This window comes from Lissotriton helveticus, chromosome 2_2, assembly GCF_964261635.1.
Source record: "Lissotriton helveticus chromosome 2_2, aLisHel1.1, whole genome shotgun sequence".
NCBI lineage: Eukaryota > Metazoa > Chordata > Amphibia > Caudata > Salamandridae > Lissotriton > Lissotriton helveticus.
The window spans coordinates 257,622,476-257,645,618 of record NC_136060.1 but is presented as its reverse complement, the minus strand read 5'-3'; the positions used below and the strand labels follow the sequence as shown (position 1 = coordinate 257,645,618).

General features: G+C 47.9%; 1 protein-coding gene across 6 annotated transcripts in view; it reads left to right on the top strand.

Moving 5' to 3' along the window:
• SOD3 (superoxide dismutase 3) overlaps nt 1-23,143 on the top strand; it is a 178,238-nt gene that overhangs the window by 105,226 nt on the left and 49,869 nt on the right. Inside the window, exons 1-2 of one of the 6 annotated variants that reach the window (XM_078678390.1) lie at nt 1,252-1,339; nt 7,385-7,433. The exons of the other annotated variants lie outside the window; for them this stretch is intronic. The gene's annotated coding sequence lies outside the window, so the exon portion shown is untranslated. Of the gene's footprint in view, nt 1-1,251; nt 1,340-7,384; nt 7,434-23,143 lie in introns of those variants that run through there. 6 annotated transcript variants of the gene reach the window in all.

Sequence of the window (23,143 nt, the reverse complement as noted above, 5' to 3'; positions counted from 1 at the left end):
GTAACTGTTTGTCTTTCGTTTCTTCCTTCTTTCCCCTTTTGTATTTTTTCTTTCTTGTTCTGGGTCAAAATATGACGAGGAAAAATACGAACCAATGTCCAAAAATAAGTGCTGGCGGCAAACTTACAACCACCTGCTCGAATTAAGCACTTGTGAGGGGTGTATCTCACTATTCCATGAATGGCAGAAAATGTATGCAAAGCTAAAGTCGTTCTTTTTCGGTACCTGCAATTTCGAAGATTTCTTCAGACCATTCCATTGGGAGAAATGGATTTATCACACAATGCGTTTTTAGAATTCGCCCTGGCCTGGTTTTGACTGTGTAAGGATTCGCCCCGCCACAAGCAAGGCCTGATGGTCATAAATGTGTCACCCTCTGTGGTCTAGACATGCCCATTTTACAAAATGACACAGGGAGGACTCAGCTATTGGGTACCTGGGACCCCATCAAAGCAGGGTTGTCTAGACTCCTACCTGTGTTTGATCCGGTTACTGAATGATACCAGGAGGCTTAGACTAGAGGGACCGGGCTTTGAGCCAAGGCTTTATGCATTTCATTATGAAAGTATTTGGCTATTTGCCTGGCTGCTACTGGCGTTGTCTGTGTTTTCATTGCTGCAGGATAGCCCAGGATGCACAGCTTGGCCGCTCGCGTGGCCAGCGTTCCAGAATGTCGGTTGAAAGCAGGTGAAACGCATCTCCTCTGCATGCGCCCCACTCATCCCCCTAGACCCGCGTGCCTTTTATTTAAAGATTTCCTGACGCAAATTATTTATCTTCCATTTATGGAAATATGTTTTCCTCAAAAGTAAACCACGTGATTGTGGGGAAGAGCAGCAAGATAGGAAGATCCCGACAGAGCAAGGCGCGCTCTTATTTTTGCATTGTTAAATAGCCAATCTGCACTGGAGATGTTTGCATGAGCACCAGATTTACATTACATAAGGTCAGATAATTATTCTTTTGAAGGGACTGAAATATTAATAAATTGCCCAGAGTCACAGGTTGTTGATTCGACACTGGGGTTCCCAGGTCCAAGGTAAGTAGCTCTGACCGTTAGGTCGTATCTCCTTACCTTGAACGTTAACATTGCTCAATTCCAGTAAAATCCGCTACTCGTCGGTGTATCTAACTGAGTGCTGTTCACGAGCTAGAACAAATATTTTCCTAAATCTGCTTTTTTCTGTCCCGTGAAGCGCGTAGCTCCGCCCACGGCATAGAGTTACCTAGTCAGAGTATAAACAGCCAGCCATTCTCTGGCTTCAGCGCCACAGATTCCTGGGACCTGGATGCTGCTGAAGCTGCCCTTTGTGCGCGCGAGGACAGGGGCGAACAATTAAAAATTTGCAAACATTCGTGACAAGAATTTTCAATTCTATTAAGGACTAGGAGGCGAGGATTATGCTTATACTCAATTTCTTTACTGAAATACAGCAGCCAATCACAGAACAGTAAAGAAACAAAAAACTACATTACCCATAACCCAGGGTAACCATAGAGTACACCAACAGTATATAAACAGTCTTAGAGGTAACCACTTCCTCTTTCTTTGTCCAAAATCCATTAGGAAGAACAACTTGAACATCATAAATCCAGGAAGGATATCATCCAGAAGAACCAAAGTCTGAACGAGGAGGCGAAGGAACTTCCCAAAGCCACAGGAATAACAGCAGGCCAACGAGGAGAAGAAACTCGCAGCACATCTCCCACAAGGATGGAGCCGGAGGAGCATCACTTGGGATCAGAGCCTGAAAAAAGACACAAAGCCGTAATACACATTCCGTGTAAGCATGAGCAAATAAAGGGTGGGTAGAGAAAAAACAAAGTAATCATCACAGTACAGTAGGAATAAGATCCATGAATCATTGCACAGTAACACTATACGATATAGCAAATGCATATACAATGGGTGGGATAATCCTCGCCTCCTAGTCCTTAATAGAATTGAAAATTCTTGTCACGAATGTTTGCAAATTTTTAATTCTATGTCAGGACAGGAGGCTCCGATTATGCTTGTTTAAAGCTCCTCCACCACAACAGAAGCAACAGTAGCAACAGGTTTGAAGTAAAAGGTCTTAAATACAGAATCTGATGACCAGTCAGCAGCTTTCATAATATCGCATAAAGTGACACCCAAAGAAAAAGCCTTAGAGGCCATGGCCCCCCGAGCCGAATGAGCACCAAACACAGAAACATCAATGCCCGCTTCACCCATGAGCCACCTTACCCACCGGGCCAACGTGGCCGGAGTAACCGGGCGAAAGGGTTTCTGCAAAGCAATCAACAATTGACCTTGCAAATCAGAGCGATGAAGAGAAGTACTCACCTCATAATCTTTAAGGCATTGGACCACACAAAGGTTAGGTCGAGCAGGAAAAGAAGGGTAAGAAATGACCTCTGTATTAGTCTTAGTGCGCTTGGAAAGGCGAAAGGAAACACCTTCGGGCGTAAAGCTACGTCCCGCAAGATCCAAAGCGCGGACATCAGAAATTCGTTTGCAGGAAAGCAAACACAACAACATAGTAAGCTTGGCCGAGAGTTGTTTACGAGACAATAAAGAATTAACCGGCCAAGCTTCCAGAAAACGTAAGACAACCGAAACATCCCATAAAGAAACATATTTAGGACGAGGGGGAGTAGCCATACGAATCCCCTTAAGAATTTTAGCCACAAGAGGATGTTCACCAACAGGCTTCCCATCCACAGGAAGATGGCCCGCCGAAATAGCGGAACGGAAATTGTTGACAGTGCGGTAGGCCAAACCAGAAGAAGAAGACAGAGAAGCCAAAAAATTGACTATCAAAGAGACATCAGCCGATGTGGGATCAACTTGCCGTTGAGAACACCAATCACTCCAACGTTTCCAGGAGCTTCTGTAACGTTTGTGAGTATTAGGGGCCCAGGCGTTGCTGAGAAATCTGGAAGCGTCTGCAGAAAGGCCTGACACCGCCCAACGTTCCCCGAAATTCGCCATGCCAGGAGAAGGAGGGAGCCGGACTGAACCAGGGGATGCGGATTCTGCAGTGGATCCAGCAGGAGATTCCTCATCCGAGGAAGAAGAAACGGAAAGTCGCACGCCATTTCCAGGAGAACTGGGAACCATGGCTGGGCCCTCCACAGAGGGGCAATCAGAATCAATTCCGCCCGAAATCGTGACACATACGCCAGAACTCTGGGGATCATCATGAATGGGGGAAACGCATAACAAAGGGACGACGTCCACGGCTGGAGGAAAGCATCGGTGGCCAGAGCCTCCGGATCCGGTCTCCAACTGTAAAACCGGGGAAGTTGGGTGTTGAGACGTGACGCGAAGAGGTCGAGTAGACACGGGCCCCAACTGCGAAGAAGTTGGCGAAACACACGAGGATGGAGTCTCCAGTCGCTGAAGTCCTTCAGGTATCTGGAGTTCCAGTCCGCCACAAGATTCCGAGAACCGGGAAGGTACTCCGCAATAACTGTGATCCTGTGCTGAAGGCAATAGTGCCAAAACTCCTTGGCGATCTCTGCCAACAACCTCGATCGAGTCCCCCCCAGCTTGTTGATGTAACGTACTGCTGAGACATTGTCCATCCGGAGAAGGATACAGCAGTGGGATCGAAGGGGCGATAGGCATTTGATCGCAAACGACCCTGCCAGCAACTCCAAACAATTTATGTGGAGTGAAAGTTCCTGCGGAGACCACCGTCCCCCCGTCGAGATCGGACCGCAACGAGCTCCCCAGCCCCAACGACTGGCATCCGATTCGATCACCAGCTCCGGAGAGGAGCCGAAAAGAGCTCGGCCGTTCCAGGCCTCCATATGGTCCAACCACCATTGCATTTCCGACTTGGCCTCCTCCGAGAGAGGAATCAGGTCGGAATAACGCAGGCCCCGTTGAAGATGTTGAATCTTCAAACGCTGAAGGGCACGATAATGCAGCGGAGCTGGAAATATCGCTTGTAGGGAAGACGCTAAGAGACCGACAACTCGTGCTAACAACCTCAATGATACAGTCGGACTCGAGATAACGGAATTCAATTCCCGTTTGATGTATCGAATCTTCTGTTGGGGAAGCAGAAGCTGACAAGTGAGGGAGTTGACTTTGAACCCCAGGAAATCGATCACTTGAGTAGGTCGTAGCACGGACTTGGGAACATTTATTAGAAAACCGAGGGACTGAAGCAGGTCTATGGCCCAGTCCAGATGAGTCATCAGTTTGACAGGACAATCCGCCAGAAGGAGGATGTCGTCCAAATATATGATCAGGCGAACACCGCGGCTGCGGAGAGATTCCACCACAGGACGTAACAGTTTCGTGAAGCACCAAGGTGCTGACGAAAGGCCGAAGGGTAGAACCTGAAACTGATACCAAGTCCCCAGCCACTGAAACTGCAGAAAGCGGCGATGGGGACGGAAGATCGGAACGGAGAGATAAGCATCTTTGAGGTCCAGACGAACCATCCAATCCCGTTCCCGCAGGAGATCCCGCAAAAGATGGATGCCCTCCATCTTGAAGTGTCGATAAACTACTCCCGCATTGAAGTCCTTCAGATTGAGGACCAACCTCGATCCCCCTCCCTTCTTCTCCACCAGGAAGATCGAACTGGCAAACCCCTGAGGATGGCGCACTGTCGGCACAATGGCCCCCTTCAACACCAGGGACTTGAGTTCCTCTGTGATGAACTCTTGACTTTGCTTTGAGAAGTGAAGGGGAAATGGAGGACGAGACTGATGGAAGGGATGATAGAATTCTATTTTGAATCCCTGAACCGTCTCCAGCACCCAAGCATCTCCGGAGATTGCGCGCCAATTGGCTAGAAAATGGCGGATCCTGCCCCCCAGAACAACACTGCATGCAGGAAGAAGTCTCACCTGAAGTGGCGGAATCCTGATATCCACCGGAGTGACCGCCTGATCGTCCCTTGTTGTACTGACCACGTCCTTTCCTGGAAGGGTAGAAGTTAGATCGCTGGGCATAGCCTGAATGTTGCTGGCCTCCCCTGTGGGACTGAGAACCACGTTGAGTGGATTGGTATTGACCACGGCCGGACGAACGTCCCCTGTTTCGTCCGGCCCTGTTGAAAACCGGACGCATGGCCCGTTTCAAGGATGCCTGTGCTTTGTCAATACTGCTGAAAGTACTTACAAAATGCGTGAGTTCTTTTAAGAAAGGCTGGCCGAAAAGAAGACCCTGGGCTGCAGCCCCTGCCTCAGAAGAAGAAAGTTCAGACAACTTCGGGTCTAACTTAAGTAGAATGGAACGCCGCCGTTCACTAGAAAGTGCACAGTTGGCGTTGCCCAACAGGCATATGGCACGCTGCGCCCATTCAATGAGTTCATCAGGATCCACAGTTGAGGAAGCCTCCTTGGCGCGGAAACCTAGATCCAGCATTTTTGTGAGAGGGCCTAAGAGGTCCAAGACCTTGTCCTGGCAAGCCCGCCAGGAACGATCCAAACCCTTCTTGGGGTCTTTGGAAAATTTTTTCATGTACGACAACATGGTAGGGTCGACCTCAGGCGTATCCGCCAGGTTATCTGCTAAATCAGGCCGTGGACACTCGGAACGAAGACGCGCACGCACGTCTTTATCAAATGGATGGCGGATATGTTCCTGAACATACTCCGCCACAGCAGGAGAGGGGAGCCAAGCAGAGGAATTAGGGTGCATAATATCCTCAGGTTCGAAAGTCAAGACAGAAGGCCTGGAAGGTGCGTCAACAAAATGTTCCTTACATTTACGCTTTTTAGGCGGAGGAGGCAGAACCTCCGAGGAGGACGAGGAAGCGTCATGGTCGTCACTCTCAACATGCACAGGAATATGTTTCAATTTGGAGGAGGACAATGACCGTGCCAGTTTGCGAAAGTCAGAAGAATGAGGATTCCCAGGAGAAGAGGACTTCTTGGAAGGCACCCAACCTTGTTTTTGCGCATACTGCGTCAAATGGCGCTTCAGGGGCGTAATGGCGCGAACTAGCGCCTTGTTCATGGAATGTTGGACCCCTTTGTCCAGTGCCTCAACAAGATCCTGTTCAAAAAATTCGGACCCTTCATCCTCAAAGTCACCTTCCTCCTCATAATAATAGGACCCACTCATGGTACACAGGAAACGTGAAAATATAGCCCACCAGGTGACTAGAAATCCGGTATGTCAGTGACACAGTCAGAGGGAGTGCAAAAACCTCAAAGCCAGCAAGTTCAAGCAGAAAAAACTGCGTGGAAAACAATTTTAGAGCGTGGAGGGAGGCTTGCTGACAAGAAAAAATGAGACCGACACTCTTGGCAAAGCCTATGCAATTATTCAACCGGAATTTTTTAGTCAAACTCCGGTGTCAAGAGGGGCCAGCTGAAAGGCGGTGGGCGGTTCGTCTCAGAGACGCTTCAGGAGCCGGCGCTGCAATGTCAACAAAGCAGCGTGTGGAAAGGCAGCGCGACAAAGGTCGCGCATGCGCAATGACACCGGCTTGCCAGACAGCACCGGAACTGCTCGCGCTAGCGGCGCGCGAGGCAGTTCCACCCCAAACTCCCTCCACCAAAAAACGGGAACACGGGCAACAAGCGCCCGACCCAGGGAGGTAGCACACGCTCCCCACCGCGAGCGCCGGACGAATTGAGCGAGCGGCAACAATAGCGCGAGAGAAGCGCTTCAAAAGCGGCACAAGCGGCATACACTGCAAAGCGCACAGTAGAAATACAATTTAAGTAAGTAAGCAGATAAGAAAAATCAATAAAGCACTTAACTGGCTGCGGAGCAGCAAAGAAAGAGGATAATCGGAGCCTCCTGTCCTGACATAGAATTAAAAATTTGCAAACATTCGTGACAAGAATTTTCAATTCTATTAAGGACTAGGAGGCGAGGATTATCCCACCCATTGTATATGCATTTGCTATATCGTATAGTGTTACTGTGCAATGATTCATGGATCTTATTCCTACTGTACTGTGATGATTACTTTGTTTTTTCTCTACCCACCCTTTATTTGCTCATGCTTACACGGAATGTGTATTACGGCTTTGTGTCTTTTTTCAGGCTCTGATCCCAAGTGATGCTCCTCCGGCTCCATCCTTGTGGGAGATGTGCTGCGAGTTTCTTCTCCTCGTTGGCCTGCTGTTATTCCTGTGGCTTTGGGAAGTTCCTTCGCCTCCTCGTTCAGACTTTGGTTCTTCTGGATGATATCCTTCCTGGATTTATGATGTTCAAGTTGTTCTTCCTAATGGATTTTGGACAAAGAAAGAGGAAGTGGTTACCTCTAAGACTGTTTATATACTGTTGGTGTACTCTATGGTTACCCTGGGTTATGGGTAATGTAGTTTTTTGTTTCTTTACTGTTCTGTGATTGGCTGCTGTATTTCAGTAAAGAAATTGAGTATAAGCATAATCGGAGCCTCCTGTCCTGACATAGAATTAGAGGCCGCGCCAGGCCACGAGAAAACCTGAGCCCTGCAGTGAGTGAAGTGTAAGTTATTGACAGAAATGTTATTTTTTTGTGCTTTACCTTTAGTTAGAACATCTCTGGTTTGTTTACCACCGGCTGCACGAAGAAATGGCTGAAAACGGTGCGCACTGCTTCCAAAATTAAGATTTTATTTGTTTTATTTTCCATTTAGCCATACTTTTTTATCCAAATCTAGTGCGTTTGCGACTATGCAAACGTGTTTCTAATCCAAAATAACAAAATGTTCCTGCTGCTGCAGAGTAAACAACGCCTTCAAATACGTCGCGATTAAAAATGCTTAATATTTCAATTGCTTTTTGAAAAAATGCCTTGGTGGATTTTGCATGTTATTTATTTTACTATTCTTTCAAACTGTATGCTGCATGTTAATGAAACATATATATATATATATATATATATATATATATATATATATATATATATATATATATATATTTGCATTATCGCAGTTTTAGAATTCTAATTCATGACGGTACGCGATTATGGATTATCGTGTTACCTTTCAAAAAGAGAGGACAAAAAAGCAGTATTCGCGAAGCTCATCTACCTCTTGATCGTTGTGAGTGTGGAATGTATTAACTCCCAAAACGAAACCTTGTGATAAAAATGTAAGCTTATTTTTTAATGATAGACATACACAGTCCAATGTTAAAAACCCGAAACTCAACTAAAACAGTAAAACTACTTACAAGTGGCCAACTGGAATTTTAACTACCTCTCAGAAGAAACAAAGTGGCAATTAGCATATGTTTCGCTGTTACTTAACTCGTGTAGTGCTCCTGACTACCGGAAAAGGCATCACTAATAGAGAGACTGTCAAATGAATGTCGGATCTCACTCGCTGATATCGTAGGATGTCTTATTATCAAACACAACGGTTTATTGTGTTATTTTATTTATACTCAAATCCACTTCACGTTATGCAGAGTGGAGTGATGTAGACTAGACTTGAGTGGGATAGACTGGAGTGGAGCTGGGTAGATTGGAGTGCAGTGGGGTAGATTAGATGGAAGTTAGTATGGCATAATGGAATGGAGTGGGGTACTTTGGGGTGGAGTGGGTTTTATTTGGGAGAGTTTTGTAGATTTGAGTGGTGTGTGGTAGATTGGACTGGTTCAGAGTGGGGTAGATTAGGGTAGAGTGGAGTACATTTGGGTAGAGTAGGATAGATTGGAGTGCAGTCGAATAGACTAGAGTGGAGTAGAATGGGGTAGATTGGAGTGGGGTAGATTGAATTGGGGTGAAGTGAAATAGATTGGGATGGAGTGGGGTAGACTAGTGGAGTGAGGTAAATTGGAGTGGGGTAGATTTGAGTGGGGTAGATCAGGGTAGAGTAGAGTGCAGTGGATGGGGTAGACTTAAGTGGAGTGGGGTACATTGCAGTGGTGTGGGGTAGATAGGAGTGGAGAGGAGTGGAGTGGGATAAATTAGGCTGGAGTGGGATAGATTGGGTGGATTTTGGTAGGGAAGACTGGAGTGAAGGAGGTAGATTGGAGTAGAGTGGGGCCTACTGAAGTAAGATAAATAGGAGTGGGTTAGATTGAAATGGATTTGGATAGAGTGGTGTGGGGTAGATTGGAGTGGAGTAGATTGGGTAGATTTGAGTGGGGTGGATTGGAGGGGTAGATTAGAATAGGGTAGTCTGGGGTAGAGTGGAGTAGGGTAGATTGGAGTGGGGGGAGTTGGGTTAGATTGAACTGAAGTGGGGTAGATGTGGGTGACATGTGGTAAACTGGAGTGAAGTGGAGTGGGGTAGATTGGGTAGACTGGAGTGGAGTGAGATAGATTGGGCAAGAGTAGAGTGGGGTAGATTGGAGTGTTGTGTAGTGGGGTAGATTAGGCAAAAGTGAAGTGGGATAGATTGGGTGGATTAGAGTAGGGTAGATTGGAATGGAGTGGGGGTTGAAGAAGGATGATTGGAGTTGGTGTGGGGTAGACAAGTGAAATGGAGTAGATTAGGGTAGGGTAGGTTGGGTAGAGTGGGGTGGGTGGGGTAGATTGCAGTGAGGTGGGTTAGAGTGGGATAGATTGGAGTGGAGTAGATTGGGGAGAGGTAGATAGGGATGGCATGGGGTGGGGTGGGGCAAATTGGAGTGGGGTGGACTGTGGTGGAGTGGGTTAGACCAGAGTGGAGTGGGGTAGATTTGGGTGGAGTGGAGTGGGGAAGATTGTGTGAAGTGGGGTAGAGTCGAGTGAGGTGGGTTAGATTGCAGTGCATTTTTGGAGTTGAATGGGGTAAATTGGAATGAGTGCAGTAAATTGGACTGGGGCAGATTGGAGTGGTGTAGATAGGAGTGTAGTTGGGTAGATTGGAGTGAAATGAATTGGATTGGGGCACACTAGAGTGGGATGGATTTGGGTAGATTTGAGTTGGTTAGAGTGGAGTGGGGTAGATTAGAGAAGAGCGGGGTAGATTTGAGTGGAGTGCAGTAGATTGGTGTGGAGTGGGGTAGGGGTGATTGGGTTATATTGAGTGGAGTGGGGTATACTGATGTGGAGTGGGGTAGATTGGAGTGGAGTAGATTGGAGTGGGGTAGAGTGGGATGGATTGGGGTTGAGTGGGGTAGATTGGGTGGTGTGGAGTAAGGTAGATTGGAGTGGAGTAGATTGGGGAACATTGTAGCTAGTGGGGTGAGTAGATTAGGGTGCAGTGGATTGGAGTGGGGTAGATTGAAGTGGAGTAAGTGGTGTGTAGTGGAGGGGCGTAGAGTAGAGTGACATGTCGTAGAGTGGAGTGGCGTAAAATGGAGTGGTGTGACATAGAGTGGAAGGGCATAAAGTTGAGTGGAGTACCGTAGAGTATGCGTGGTATTGTAGCGCACTGCCATTACCAACAACACATTTCAATTGACACACAATCTAAGCAGAGCAGTAGTAGACAGTATATTACCACTCAAGTGTTGATACCCCGATTTTACTATTGAGCGCTACACCTCCAAAAAGTCATCACTGTTCACAAGCCCAAGTACTACCAACATAATCACTGGGACATTAAGATAGCATCCATATTAAGAACAAAAAGAAAATTGAATAATAACAAAGTCCATCCAGATGGGTGAAGAAATTCTTCCATTAGTCCATAAACACATGAAAGACGTAGAGGTGAGTCGTCAAAAAAGTGTATTCTTCACATATAGAACATCCAGCCCAGTCAACGCGTTTCGCCCTTGAACAAGGACTTCATCAGGGAAACCAAGTATCTTAATATGGATGTCACCTTGTACGTTTTTCTGCCTGTCAGATGTTACTGGTCTTGAGTAGACGCACCAGGAATCAGATATTATTACAGAGGTCTCAGTGTCTATGGTCATCACTGATCGCGCCAGGAATCATATATTGTTATGGAGGTATCAGTATTAATGGTCATCACTGATCTGCGATATTTTAACATCCTAAAATATTACTGGAGAGGAGGCGCATGCATCTAAAGGGCGGGGCACAGAATGTTGCTGCTTGGAGTCCTGGACAATGGACACAGGCCTGGCAGTAGGGCCCGAAGTCGTAAACCCTTGGGAGAGAAGGCCACGGGGAGGGGGTGGGGGCATTGAACTGTCTCTGTGGTTCTCCCTGTAACACACCGGGAGGGGTGCCAGTGGCAGCGAGGAGAAGAGAGTAAAGAGAGCAACTAGTTGGGGGGAAAAGTACATCTCTCTTGCTCCCTTGCCGCTTTTCATTTGTGTGCGCCCCATTCAGCCCCCAGCCGCCATCCGGTTTGTATACTAGTCACAAATTACACAATTTAGCTCCAACGTGCACCCTCTGGTTTCAGAATGTTTTTTTTTTTTAACTTTTTATTATTTGAAACACAGAAACAACAAAACATCAAACAGACAAGCAAGGCAGTACAATAATAATACAGTCATTAGGTCTGTGCTCAAGGAGGACGGGAGATACATGAGTCAGGAGCAAAAAGTCATCGAATGCAGATGAGGGGAGGGAGGCAGAGGCAGAGGCAGAGTTGCATAGGAACAATACGATATACCACAGCCGGAAGGGACATAAGTCAGGGCGATGGGGAAGGACTCTGGATAGCGGTGAGCGGGGGTGTACAAATATCTCCACGATATGAGTTCCACGGATTCTAAATCTTCCCCCATTTTTTGGGCCTGCCTCTTGCAATATACACTGTTTTCTCTCGAAACATGCACCAGTCAAGACTCTCTTTCCAAGCAGTCACTGTAGGCGGTCGTGGGGATCCCCACAACTGGGCAATATCTCTCTTCGCAACCATGTTGGCCAAAGTCACCCACCGAAGCTGCGACACGTCATAGTCATTCGGACCCCATACATTCAATAAACATTGTCGGGCTTCCGGCATCATAACAACACCCGTGACATCATCCATAATCTCATGTATACGTTTCCAGAATCGCACCACCTCGGGGCATTCCCAGATGATGTGGAGATAGGTACCAAGTAGTCCACACCCACGCCGACACATACCATCCGTAGAAAAGCCCATATGAATTAGACGGGGACCAGTGACATAAATTCTATGGAGGATCTTGAGTTGGACCAGACGGAGACGGGCCGGAATCGCCACCTCCTTGGGAGAGGCGATCGCGGACTGCCAATCCTCATCATCCAGTTCAATACCATCAGCAATCCAGGCCTCACGGAGGCGATCAAGCAGACCAGATCGTCATTAATCATTTTCTTGTAGAACAGCGAGATAGTACTATCCGGCACATAGCCATCTAGTATACGATCTTCGAGGGGGGAGGAATCCGGAACAGCACTACCCACTGGCAACACAGAATTCAGAGCATGACGTACCTGGATGTAACGAAATCTTTCCCTTTCACTCAGATTATACTCCACTTGTAGGTCAGAGAAGGCCTTAACTCTTCCTTTAACCCAGAGATCGCGCACTTTACTAATACTGATCATGTCCCACTTATCAAATCCCTTCGTCTTCCATAGGCCACCCAACTTCGCAGAGGCTTAGAGTGGTGTCGCACCCGTTAATTTATCACTCCAGCCCATAGCCGCAGTTGCGCTATGCCATACCCGCACAGCTATAGCGGTAGGTCCCGTAAGTTGTGAACGGGAGGGTCTCGAGTAAAGTGCCCTATAATAATCTCCACCCGGGAGCAGCCACTTATCCATTTCAAATGCTGGATTCAGCACCGGGCCATACATCCCGTGGTTGATGGCAGCAAGGTGGGAAGCCCAGTAATATCTACGAATATCCGGGAGCGCTTGGTTTCAGAATGTTGAGCAGAGGGGGTTAAGATGACCAAGGTGACCAAGGCGAGGCCCTAGGAGGCTGCGTTTTACTGCGAGAGGGCACGGAGGCAGGCAAACATTGCTTGGTGCAGCTTGCACTCTCCCGCATTAAAACTGCTAGTTCGCCTGCTTAATCTGCTTTATTAACTACGATTGATGGGGACAGAGAGAATGCAGCCAGCCGAAGAGAGGAGGCTTGAAACCACACCACCCAGGATCTCTTGCAGCTGGAAGAACGCTGACAGCTCCTGTTTAAAAACTGCCTTGGGCTCCTGCAGCATCGGGCCTACTCTCTTGGTCCATGGATTTTAATCCTGTCATTGCCTGATAGAGGTGATGCCTCTTATACCGAAATATACTTATTTCTTTTTAACCACTCTATTACTTGCCTTTATCAACTGCCTCCTATTTGTGATAACGTGGGTTAACTAAAGGCATCCCCAACAAATAGTGCAGGATCACAACATTATCCCTGCACAACCATTGACAGTTTTTTTGTGAGGGCTATGGATCGCTTGGCTTATGAGAAAGCTGGCAGAGCGGCGTCTTTCACTTACATCAGATGATCTTCTCATAGCTCAATCGTCCCCACCGGGCGTTCAGTGCTCCCTGTAACACTGAACGTTGAAATAATTGAAGCCCCAGTCTCCTACACTGACGTACCCAACACATCCACAAGGGTATTATGAGGGTCTCTGACCACCTTGGCTCTGCGCTGGCAGGGGGACATGACTGTTATCCAGGTGTGATCTCCCAGTTCGGAGCCATCAACCAATCGCAGGAAGAAGGCACCCACGAGCACCAAAACAAAAATCGATAACCTCCAAGGTGTCACCCGTAAGTTGTGGACAGTCTGATGTTGCACCTTTACAATCTACCACTTCCAATTTATGGGAGTCCCAAAGCAACAAAGTCAGTGACCTCCTGCACTCCAAATTATCCCCTATTACCACTCGTTTGGCAGCTATTGAGGCTGGTTTAAGTCAACTTTCAAAATCTCTAGGGGAACAGGCTGCAAATTTCAGGACGATTCCACCCCACATAACAATCGATCAGCTCTTTGCAAATGTTAGGGTGGCTACTCCTGAACTCGACCTCCATGGCAGGTTTACCTAGTGCCCAACTGGTGAGAGGGCCCTTTTCGGTTGTGGCCCCAAGGTACTTAACGAACTGTAGCCTTAAGCAAACTATTTTGACTCGACTACCTCTTCATCTACCACCGGATTCTCCCCTGTATGTGAACATTCTGGATAGTGTCCCGATCCTTGAGGCGGGGATGGAGGAAAAGGAGGAGGACTTGAAACAAGATGATGCACTGGTTAAGATCAAATGCATGTTGGATGAACAGTCTTTCTCATGAAATATTAACAGTAAGTATAGGTTATGGCCTGAAATCCTCGGTGAGGGAGTGTGTAGTTATACATTTCAAATGTCCGTGGCTGGGGAGCCAACTTCTTTCAGCCCTTTTCTCCGAAACGGATAGTGGCTTTACCTCTGGACTACTTCAAAAGAGTTCTACAGGCTCTGTATAGAGATCAGTTGGGAAATCACTTGGGGAATCAGGAAAATGGTGCCAATATGAAGGCGCAGCCACAGGGGCCCCCCACCTCCCTTTAAACCTTGCTAACACCTTTTCGGTATTAACGAGCCTGGAGGGAAATGACTGACACCCACAGATGTGTAGTGAGTAGGATTCTATAGTGCAATGTGCTATTGCACCCACACCTATGTCCAGGGCTACATGTTCTGATCCTTCAGGGATGTATAGTGTGGTTAATTGTTCTGGCCTAGTTACTTCAGGTAACACTTTTTCTTTGGTATCATGGAATATTGCAGGGATCCGTGCAAAACGAAAGAAATAGGAGTGGATGGGCTTTGTTAATAATTTTGATCTAATTTGTCTGCAAGAGACTTGAGTCGTCAAGGATTTTTATATAAATGTTTTTTTTCCTACTATAATCCTGCCGTTCCAGTCACTTCAGGAAGGGCAATAGGCAGTTTGACTCTTCCTATCTCAGTAATACACGTATTAAGATAAAGGTGAAATCATTATTTTCCTCCCACTGGTATCAAATGCTAATGCTGTCGGGAGTAGGTGATGTAGACATGCTTATTATTAATTTTATCATAACCTTTTTGATCATCAAAATACTAATGTTGCAACTATGTTGAATGAGACAATAGTGAAGGGCATTAATTCCCCAAAAACGCTTTGTATTTTTTGGGTAGGAGACTTTAATTGCCAAACATGCCAGTTCCATGACACAAGGGTGTGTGGCATTGAGAAAAAGGAGGGTCAGCCCTTATTACATTATAACCATGCTCCCCATGGAGATGCGCTTAATACCATTTTGATAACATATGGATCAGATTTTTTGCTGTTGCAGATTGTGTGAAGGAAATCCCCAGCCAGCTTCCTAAATTCTCAGGTGGTACTAGTCCCAGTACAATAGATCACATGTCAATGGCTAATGAGCATAATCATTGGGTAATGGATTTTAGGATAACTTTGCACCCTGCTAGAGATCACAACCTGCTAGTAGCTCTTTTATGATTTAAATCGTTTTTATTGTATCTGATGCAATCAGTAACAGTACACCCACCTAAACCACTGGCCGGTGGGGAACGTCTTATTCAAAACCAAACTTTATGAGAGAGAAAAGAGATGAAGCAGAGAAGGGGTGAAAAAAGGCAACAATGAAGCTGAGAGAGAGACAGAGAAGACAAAGGACAAGTAAACATCCACAGCTTGCAGTGTGACTCGGTGAGGGTCTAGGGCTGAGTGTCCTTCGGTGGAGGTGGCGGGCTTGTTAAGGGAGTCATGGGGAAACGCAGGACTCGTAGATATCGAGAGCAGGTAAGCTTTATGAACACTGATGATAAGTATGCCACAGTTGGCCCTCAGGTCTTATCGAATTTAGGCAATGTGTGGTTGATCCCCGCTGTGATCCATTCCATCCCCACAACCTCACACAGTTTGTGTAGCTAATCTAACTTAGTCGGGATGTCAGCTGTGCCCCACCTTGACAGGAGAACTTGCTTGGCTGCCCCTAGAGCTAGAGTGATTGCCCTGCCCCTGCAAGACCGGAGAGGATATGTGAGAGGATTGGGCAGCCCCAGCAGGATATAGCTAGGAAATCTGGGGAGTTCCGTCTGATAAATCTGATCGATTACGGGAAGAATAGTCTCCCAAAATGCCTGTATCTTAGGGCAATGCCATAGAATGTGGGACAATGTACTCTCCTGCCGGCAGTTACGCCAACAGAGATCGCTGCTACAGGGCTTCCATTTAGCAACCCGCAGCGGGGTATAATACCAATAGTGTGTAATTTACAGGAGCATTTCTTTCCCTGAGGTACTGCACGATGATGCCCGGGCCCTGTGAATAATGTCAGTCCACTCCTTGGGGGAGAACTCCAGACTCAGTTCCGCCTCCCACCTTCGTTGCGCTGGGGATTTGGCTTGTGTCCTTGCATTGTTGAGAAAGCCGTAAATATCCGACAGAAGGCGTTTGTTGGAGGTGCGAGTGATGTACCAAACCTCAAATTTCGTGAGGAGCCGACCCACATGCAAACGGACCTGCGGCTGAGTGACCTAATGGCTTATGGCCAGGTACTGCCAGTACGCTTCTTTAGGGATCCCATAATGAGCCACCAATCGGGGGAAATCTAGGATTCCCCACTCATCAAAGAGATCACCAATACGCTTACAGTTTGATTCTTGCCATTTCAAGCAGGTGTTTCCCACGAGGGCCGGGGGGGAAGTTCGGGTTCCCAATAAAGGGGGTCAAGGGTGAGATAGCAGAGGACAGCTGACACTTCTCTTGGACCCTGTCCCACACCTGCATAGTGGCACGCAAGACTGGGGAGATGTAGGCACCCAGCGGTCAATGACGTCTGGGAAGCCAAGGAACCAAAAAAGGTCAATGTGAGTGTACGTCTGCTGAGCTGCTGAGAAAAAGGTGTACTCCTGTGCTGTCTGAAAGTGATGACGCCAGGCATCTATAAGGCCAGCCTTGCTCAGTCTCTGAAGCATCATATCGGAGATGGAGCCTGTGTGTCCCAACCTAAACGTCGACCTATCCAGCCTTGCTACAGGGACCAAGTTAAAATCTCCCCCGATTATGAGATCCTCATCAGGAGACTCCAAAATTAAACTTATAGCGTCTCGTAAAAAGGCCTCTTGGTGCTCGTTGGGGCTATAAACTGAGGCAATCGTGTGTGTTCTCTCTCCCATTACCACCTGCAAAGCCAGAAGACGTCCCGCGACCTCTGCGTGAATAACCACTACTTTCCCCTGAAAATGCGTATCAAAAAGAATAGCCACCCCAGTCTTCTTCCCCGGCCCGATGAAAAATATTGTCTGTCAAACCAATAGGATCAAAGCCACTTCCAGTCCGCCCGCAGGAGGTGGGTCTATTGTAGAAGACAAACATCGCACTTGGCATCTCTCAACAAGGCAAGAAGCGTGTCCCGCTTTGCTGGCGAATTAAGACTCCGCACATTGAAGCTCATATTGACTACTTTAAGTCTTGTCATGTGAGGGTCTGAAGAGGCTCACTTGCACGCTGACCTACCCTGTCGCAGGGGAAACTAGCTGCAGCGGGGCACCAGTACCCCCCCTCCCATGACCCGCCCTGGGGCCCCAACACCGACAGACCACCCTCCCGCAGCGGCTCCTCGTGTTGTCCCCCTAGCCTGACAGAGTGGGCCCACTGTGTGTAAGGGGAGATGGGTACAGGGCTCCGAGGCAAGCATCCAGCACATCTCAGAAGAGGAAGAGCAAATAAAGCACACAAGCTGCCTACCCCCAATGTGCACGCCGGGTCCCCCATGATCACCAAGATTGCGCCCCCGTCTCCTCCCGCCGCCCCCAGCCACCAAAGTCGATGAGTCACTCTACCTGTCTACGGGAAGGCAGCAGCTCACTCTGTCTGAAGGAGAGCTGCAACTCTCTTGTGAGTGGAGAAGAAAGAAAGGAAAGAAAAAAGAGAAGGAAAAGGGACGTAAGGAGACTTCAAAGTCATCTTCCAAGTATAACGAATCGCACCGATGTGCAGGGGTCCATGAGTCCAACGGTCTGTTGTCACCATTCTAAAGATGGGCTCTTCCTCTGCTCCCCAAGACCGACATCCTCAAAACACTTGGCTCGGACCATTCTTCCCATCACTTAATCTCAGGACAGCAACTGTACGGATCATTCACCAGCTTGGGCAGTGGAACCCTCCTGGTCCTGTATCTGTCGCAGCAGAGCCTCCCGTTCCTCTTTGGAGGGCTTTGCCTGAGCACCCCTCCTAGGGCCCCATCTCATACCCGATCTCCACAGCCTCCCCAAAGCTGGATCTCCTTCCATCACATCCGAGTCTTCAGCCACTGTCAGGGCACCCCCAAAGACAACCTTTGCCTCTTGCAGGATACGCACACCATGCGTTTCTTTGTTCCAGACGAAAGAAAGTCGGAACGGATGCCCCTATCTGTAGCGTATTCCCTGCTCATGGAGGAAGGGCGTGACTGGTCGCTGCTCCTTACATCGCTGAAGGGTGAGAGGCGAGAGGTCTTGGTAGACCGCCACCTGGAGGCCCTCGAACTCCACCGTTGGACAGTCATGTGTGGCGGCCATAATACCCTCTTTCTGCCTGTAGGAGTGTAGGCAGGTCAGGATGTCATGTGGCTGGCCCGGGCCCGAGGCAGGGCGCCCGGCGTGGTGGGTGCGATTGAGCGTGACCACCTGATCCCTCAGTTCTGGAGCCATGTGCTTAAAGAAGCAGAGAACCCAGTCCTCCAGCTTACTACCGTCCGCTTGGAGTGGTACTCCTTTGATGCGAATGTTGGAGCGCCTCAAGCGGTTTTCCAGTTTGAGATATAGCTCCTTATGCCACTCTCGGAGGTCGATCAGTTCCTGGGCCTGTTCAGTGAGCTCTTCCTCTCGCCTGTCCCCATAGCGCTACAGGGTGTCTACTTTATCGCCCATCGAGCCGAGATCCGCCCTGAGCTGCTTAACATCAGAAGCCAATTCTTGTTGCAGCCCGAAGAAGTCGTCTCACTGGGCGCCAAAAAGCTGCTCCATGAATTCTTTTGTGACGGGCTTGGCCGCCGGACCTGTGACTGAGTCCGTTGTTGCATCGCCAGGATGAGACCCATGAGAATCATTACTGGGCCCTCCAGTCTTCTAGCTCGGTTTCTGGAGTAGATCCTTAATGGAGAATTCCTTGACCGGGACTTCCTTTTTGGGTCGTTGGGTGGTCATGGGCGGTAGCTCGCAGATGGGGGACCAGTGCTCCGAGAGCCACCGCCGGGTCCCAATGCGGGGGGTATCACTGACACACCTTTGGGATCATTCCCCAGCTCTGGCGCTCCTCCTAAAGGGCCGCTGAGAAAGGTGATCTGGCCTGGTTGCCACGTCTGGGTTCCGAGCTCCTCACCCACCAACCGGACACAGCTGCGGGGTTCCAGGGGGCCCGTTTAAAGTTGCAAGGGGCCTGTTCACACTACCCCGCTCCCCCTTTGTATCATTCCTGAGAGCCCCACGTGTCTAAGGCCTCAGAGCACCAATGCGAGAACTGAAGTGCCAACTCCTGACAGGGCATCCCACCGCGCCACCCTTTGCATCCGCTGAGTCTCCTCCCTTACGTAGCTGCAACCCCACCTGGTACGTGAGCCCCAGCTGCTTCGGGCACTACCGCTGAGCAAGGCCCGCCACCAATCCCTGCCTCGAGAGGGCCTCTCAACACTGTGGCCTACGCTGCGGGGTGCAACCGCCAGATAGATCTGTCCCGGGTGGTAGGACCTCCCCGTTACTCAGTCCAAAACTCCTATGTGGGGCCGGGCACGCGTAGGGCCCTCCTAGGCAGTACTCCAGACCTGAAAAAACGACGGATAACTGTGGGTCTTTCAACGAAATCAGAACTATGTGTGTGTAGAGCTGGCTATGTGTCTGCTTCAGAATTTAATTTGAAGACAAACTATTGGACAAATACCCATTATGAAAAAATGTCCATCAGTTACTCATTCTGTGCCACCCAGTACATCATTTGGTCTGCTTCACAGTAGGTAGTCCATTGTTTATCTCCATAGATAGAGAAAGGAGATGGTCATTAAGGATGGATGTCTGGTAGATGTTATTTACTTGTAACTGAAAGCAGTGCATTAGTGATTAGTGAAAAAAGTGAATGTGTTCATAATAAGATTGGATGGTGCATACAATATAACTTTATTCTGGAGTCATGCACCTCCAAAGCTAAAAACAATAGAGTGCAAAAAAGTCAGATGGTTCAAACAAATAACTTCTGACTGGGTAATCTGGTCGACATGTTTCTGCGGACATTTAAAGGTCAAAACTTGTACCTGCCGCTTCCTCAGGACCCATTAACTTGATTGCTACTGCTTTTACGTGAAAAATAATAATTACAAAAAGGACATTTGTGAACAAAAATGCTAAATGTCACCTGTTCACTTCTAGTTTTCCTCCTTCTTGGGTCAGAAGGTCCGATTGTAAATTCGCCAGCGTGCCCACACATAGACAAAGAATATAAAATATGATAACACCATCATTAGTAAGGGCTATGATTAGACATTGCTAAATTGTTACTCTTAGCATATATGGTCCAATGACCTTAGTATGCAATCCATTGTTCAAATTATCAAGGGCTCACCTTAATTTGTAAGGGAAAACTGCCTCGCCACACCTGGCAAACAGCTCAGGAATTTGAAGCACCGCTCTGTAGTACAGAAAATATTTAAAAAGTTGTGACGAAACACATGACCACTTAACAGTGTAAGACTCAATCCCTTAGAATGCTCGCTTACTCGATACACAAGCTTAAAGGGACTTTATTTTGTCAGGTTAATTCAATGTAAAACTGCTCATTAGCCGAATTGTCTCTTATCCATTTTGATTTTCATTTTTATCGTTTCTTGTTTAACACACTAGGCGCAGATGGAATGCCTCTCGGTTGGTTAAACACCGATTAGCTCGTGCCCCGTTATTTTGTGCGAAAATCTCATTAAAGAGAAATACATCGTTAAGATCTACTAACTGCGACCTGAAATCTCGAGTTACGAAATTCAGCCCATGGTTTACCAATTTCTCCTTGTGTCATTATGGGTACTACTCTCCCCATCGACAAAGAGAGACCAGGCGCTTTGCGCATTCATCGAGTCAATGTAGGATTTAAAGGATTTATAGCTCATTCAATCTGACACATCGCCATTAGTTATACAGACAGCACACATACACTATTGGGTTAATCTTGGTTCGTCCTCTCGCCCATGCACCCTTACCTCTCCGTCGGTACTCCTGTCAGCCTGCCGGGCTGTTTGGGGAGGTACCGCGGCTCGAGTAGGGTACTTCCTTATTGTTTTTTGCGCGATCGTGATTGGACTACCAAGTTCTGATTAAACTACCGCGACTCATGGGAAATGTAGTTTATAGTATGTCGTTCACTGTTATATACAGATTCTTCTATTTCAATTCGTCAATGAATATGCCTACATCAATGCAAATGACGTTGACGTTTTCATACAATTATATTAGTCACTAGTTTGGTTACAAGCGAGTGAGGTACTTCCTTATTGTTTGCGCATTTTTTGCGCGATCGTGATAGAATTGCTCTTGATCTACCGCGATGTATCTAGAGTTCTGAGATCTCTAGCACGGGTACAGCGTGGATTCTGAGATCTCTAATCCACAGTATCTTTTAAGGGACATCATAGTGCGTTCTGGGATATGCAGTCCACAGTTTGTTTTGAGTGACGTTATTCTTATATCCCCAGATAACTCTGAGTGCATAACTAGATACACTGTAATTGGTGAAAACCAACCACGTCTTTTTATATTGTTTAGATCAATAACTCGTCAACATACTAGCAGATGGCCAAAGATTTCACCGCCACATCAGTGCACCCAGCACAGTATTGTTATTGTTATGTTATTGTCATTTATTTTGCGCACAGATGCTCCAGCTAAGGAGCATTTGTAAACAAAAAAAATAATAATTATTTATGTACTGTTTACTCATGAGATATTAGAACAATCTGCCTCATTTGTAACACATAAGGGCACACAGTGAGCGGGCAAGTCTATAATGACATCCAAGGGATGTCTTCATTTAGCCCGGCTTTGTCACAATTAAGTTTGTACACCCATTTTTGTTCCATTTTGAAAAGGTATTTGGACACATCAGTAATATGCGCTGGAATGTTGGGTTGTTCCAGTACTGTCCATTCGAAATCTGTAGGTTTGTGGCCCACTTGGATGTAATGGTTCGTTAGACGGGTCGCTTGTTTTTTACACCTTATTGTGCTCTTGTGCTCGGAAATCCTTGTTCTGATTTTTCGAGTAGTCATTCCGACATACCTAAGTGTGCACGGACAGGTGATGAGGTAAATCAAATTGCTACTATTGCAATTTGTAAAACGCTTTTGTTCCCAACGGCGGATGGTCCCTTTATCAATAGATGTCGTATGTTTAGTCTGAGGGCATGCAGCACAGTTTCCGCACGGATGGTGCCCTGTCACTGGTGGCATATTCCATAGTGTGCCGACTTGGTGAACCTCTCTGGCTGGGGGTCTGGTGTGTATCAATTGATCTCTTAAGCTGGTTGCTCGTTTAAAAGCAAACAGTGGTTGTTCCAAAGAGTCTTTCCCAGTACTCCAGACCTCCCAGCGCCTTGTCTCTGCGGCGCGGCCGGCACGGCAATCTCCTCCTTGGTCCCTCGCGCCATCACTGGTACAAGGCCCAGCCACCAACCACTGCCACAGAGGGCAGTTTGCTCTAACGAGCTGCAGGTGTACCAGATGCTCTTTACCCAGGGGAGAGGGCCTCTCGCATCGCACCCCCCAGGCAGTGGTCTCACCTCCGGGGCCGACCCGCTGCCCAGTCTGCAACTCCCAAGGCCGTCGCCGTGTCCTCGTGGCGCGGTCGGGCCAGCATGCAGCAATCTCCTCAACGGGGCCAATGGTCCCTGCCAGCCGGGCTTCCCCGCGGCTCCACCAACGAGCACAGCAGCCAAAAATGCAGGCTCCACGCACTTCCTTCTTCAACGGTCGCCCGGACGCGGCCTCCACGCTACCGCCGCCACTGGGCCCGTGGGGCCGCGGCGGATGCTCAACACTGGAATCCGCACCACTTCTCCGATGCTCAGGGTCCACTCGTCTTCAGGGTGTCCTGAGACCGCGATTCTGCAGATTATCAGTCTCAAGGCTGCCAATAGATGCACAATATCGGCCTCGGCGAGCGTAGCTCCTGGGAAACAGTGCTACTCTGCCGCCATCTTGGTCACGCCCCCTAGTAGCTCTTTTAAAGTTAGATTGCTCAATAGCTGACTCCAAGGCTGCCACGCTCCTATTGTATTTAGTTCAACCAGTGGAAGCTGATTAAAATGGTACCGGGTTGGCCCAAATATTTTCTACGGCATGATTGTTGCAGGCAACTATATGTTATGTTATTGTTGAGGTGTCTTTCTGAAGAGAGTTCCCTGAGAG